Below are 4,003 nucleotides of genomic sequence, written 5' to 3' on the forward strand. Positions count from 1 at the left end.
AACACGGGGCTGACCCAGCATGCTTAACCGCTCCCCTGCTCTCTGAGGGCGGTGGAGAAGTGACAGCAATTTCCATTGTCCTTCCACTCACTCTCCCAGGCCAGCAGTCCAAGAGAGAAAAAAGGTGAACGTGGTAAAGAGAATGGGAATTTACAGAGTGCAGGTACAATTCTCTTCCCAGTCTCCATCTTGGAAAGTTTGCCCAAAGTTTGACTTTTAGACAAGACTTTAAGAATATCATTCGGTGTTAAGAGTTAGGGAAGGCAAGCACCCCTTTCAGCTGTGGTATTAGGAGCTGGCCACCTCACTGCTTGGTGGTTTGAATTCTGTCTTTCGTTCTCAGTGTTGGCTGATTATGCAGATGATTTGACATCTCTCTGACCTTTAACTTCTACAAAATGGAAATAACAACCCTAAGTCAAAGTAATGGGGTGGGAAAATGTTCAAACACAGATACCTAAGTTTAGAACAACAACAAATAGTCACCTAGGTAAAGTCCTCTAGGTTGCGTGGCTGTCATACTGTAAGGTGTGTTCAGGAATTAAGGATTTAATGAGTGTTATTAGGTGCTGTCAAGCCAAATACAATTTATAGCCAAATGAACAATAGATCTGAATCCTGTCCTATCTTGTGCCATCCTCACACTTCCGGATATATTTAAACCCATTGCGGCCGTCACCGTGTCAACCCACCTGGTCGAAGGTCTTCTTCTCCTTCACAGACCCTCTGCCTTTCCGACCAAGTAAGGACTTATGAGTAAGTCACCCTAACGTGAAAGCTCTGGTGGCCTAGTGGTAAGAAGCTGCACTGTAATCTCAAAGGCACACGGTTCAAATTTACCAGCTTCTCTGCAGAAAGGATGAGTAATCTTCTCCCATGTAATTTATTGCCTCTGAAAACCTGCTGGAGGCTCAGCTATCAGTCATTTCTGACTCCACAACATCACAACAACGACATGAAAGACTAAATACTGAAGACTACATCATCTGCAAGGAAGCTCGATAAACAGCGCCTCTGAATACAAAATGGAGTTCTGGTGGCTGAGTGGTAAGGAGTTGTGCTGCCACTCTCAAGGCAAGTGGTTCATTCAAATCTACCAGCTGCTTCACAGAAGAAAGATGGGCTATTACCTGCCATGTGATTTAAAGCCTCTGAAAACCTGCTGAAGGATCACTATGAGTTGGTTCCAACTAGAAAGCACATAACAACAACTGAATAGAAAGTCTAGGATGCTTGGCCCCATTACGGGAAGGAAGATTGTGAAACAAAAGTCCTTATTAGACAATTGAGCTTTTCCTTCCATTTCAATCTTGTCAGACACTTTCCTCGTATTCTTACCCCTTACTTACCCCCTGAACCATCTTCTTAAAAGCCTGGCCTGATCCTGAGATTCAGAAGAAGCCTCCGGGGAATCTATGCCTAGCATATCTCTCAAAGCATCTGAACAAATCCTTGTCTATACTCACTGGCTTGTAGGGATGAGCAGCCCAATACTTTGTCCAGCTATAAAAAGTTTCCTGGGAGGGCTGAGTGGGATAATGAATTTATTAAATAATAAAAATCTTGGAAAAGGTGCAGCTGTAGTGGTCCTTGGAGGCAAGAATGGCAAAGCTTTTTCTCTCACACTTGAGACATGTTAGTAGGAAGGGCTATTCCTTGCAAAAGGATATCATGTTTGGAAGGATGGAGCATCAGCAAAGAAGACCTGCATTGAGATGAGTTGACACGGTGACTGCAGCAAGGGGCTCAAGTGTATCAGAGACAGTGAGAACGGCACATGTTGGGAAGAGATTCAGGTCTGTTGTTCATCAGGAGGCTATGAGTCGTACTTGGCACAACAGCATCTAACAATAACTAACGCCAGATTTACTCACCAGCATTATCATATGCTTTCGATTCTACCATGATGTTGATATGCATTTCCTTATTGTATTACTATGAGAGAATGAGCAACCGTCGGAACAAGCATGACATTTCATTTTTCACTTTAAAAATATTAACTGACCTGAGCAATGTCAAGCCAGGTTATTTCAGACCTCCACACTATTTCAGAGATTTGGGTCAGCTGCAGCCCCAGTCCTGAGCCTTGAAGTATCCTTGATCTGCATATTATCCTTATCCCCAGCCTTTCACATGAGCTTCAGGTAGACCTAATCCTTTTCAAGGCTTATCCTGGTGTTTCATGCACTTCTATTACTAGGATCAGAGACTACTTATTTTTCTTTGGATCTCAGATATCTCAACATAATTTGGCCCATGAAAAAATGGACCATGATGAGACAATGGAGGTTCCTAGTCAAGGGAAGATTGTTGTGGTTGTTAGGTGTCATAGAGTTGGATACAACTCAAAGTGATCCTAAGAAAAACACATCTGATTCCTGTGCTATCCTGTGCCATCCTCATCATCCCTGGCACACTGAGTCCATTGCTGCAGTCACTGTATCTCTCCACCTCATCAAGGATCTTCCTCTTTCCTGCCAATCCACCTTAGTCTTTAGACTGACATCATTGCTCCTTACTATTCTGGAGAAGTCCATGACAGCAGATTTTCCCAGTGCAACATGTCTTTTGATTTTATGACTGTTGATACCAAGAGTATTGATTGTGGATCCATGTAAGATGAACTGTCGACTATTTCAATCCTTTCTCCATCTATCATGATGCTGTCTATTGGCCCATTGGAGGGGATTTTTGTCTTACCGATAATGAGATAAAATTCAACTGAAGACTGAAGTCTTTGATCTTCTGTAGCAAGTATTTCAAGTCCTCCTCAGGTTCTGCAAACAAGGTTGTGTCATGTGCATTTTTTGGATGGTCCATTTTTAGGAAGATTAGTCAATAGGCAAGATAAGAGCTAACTCATCTGGCTTGCTTATTAATCACAAGTTCCATTGTGCCCATATGAAACTGTTCACTACAGAAACAAGAGTAAGCCTGCACTTGCCTCACATCCTGAGCACTCCATCCCTGTCAGCAATTGTAAATTTGAAAAAGAAATAAGATCACGCTATAAAATTTGAACAGCATTGTATCAAAAGCATAGTGCATAAGATAAAATATACATATAAGAAAAAGCATCCAAACCATGATTGACAGAAATCAAAAGCTCTTCCTTCAGTTGCAATGATGTTGGAGAAGAATGCTGAAAATCCCGTGGACTGCAAAAGGGAAAAACGAGTCTGTCTTGGTGGAAGTACAACCAAGGTTCTCCACAGAGGCAAGGGTGGTGAAGCTTTGTCTCTCATCTTTTGGGCATGTTGTCAGAAAGGACCAGTGTTTGGGGGAAAAAAGACATCACACTGAAAAGATGGAGGGTCACAGGAAGAAGGGAAGACCCTCAATGAGATAGATTGACACAGTAGCTGTAACAGTGGGTTTGAGCACGTCTAAGATTAGAGGATGGAACAAAATAGGGCAGCATTCAGATGCGCTGTTCAGAGAGTTGGTAAGAGTCCTAGTGACTGGATGACACCTAACAACAAACAAAGCTCACCTTCTTCTTTTATACTGACACTGAGTTACTCAGTTTACTTTCCTTTAAAATATGCAATGTGAACTGGATACAATTCTATGGATAAGCAACTGCTGTGGTGCTATTCTAATTACTTATTGGTCCTCTGAGGAGCCCAGAATCAGACTTTCAAACACTCAGGAGTGGCTATCTTCTATCTTTTCCTGCCCAGCACTTGCTAATCAATCTTCTTTTGAAAAACCAACCTCATTCTCTCTCACCCCGTACAATCGGTGGAGCTGACCCCATGGTGGTTTCAGAAATGAGTGTGGATCTCAGATCTTTTGGAAGAAAACAGTACCACGTCTTCCTAGCCCCTGTCGACTACTCAAGTGAGGGCTCACTGTTGAAGCCCTAAGATGCAGGATGCAGGTCCTTAGTTGGAACTGTTGACAAAATGAACCCTTTACTGAGCAGAATGGATATAAGCAAGGAGCTGCTGGATGGCCATTTGGCAACATGCAACAAGTGCCTGCCTGCAGAAAAGGCCAT

Source organism: Elephantulus edwardii, unplaced genomic scaffold, assembly GCF_000299155.1.
Source record: "Elephantulus edwardii isolate Elephantulus edwardi_28Jun2011 unplaced genomic scaffold, EleEdw1.0 scaffold00068, whole genome shotgun sequence".
NCBI lineage: Eukaryota > Metazoa > Chordata > Mammalia > Macroscelidea > Macroscelididae > Elephantulus > Elephantulus edwardii.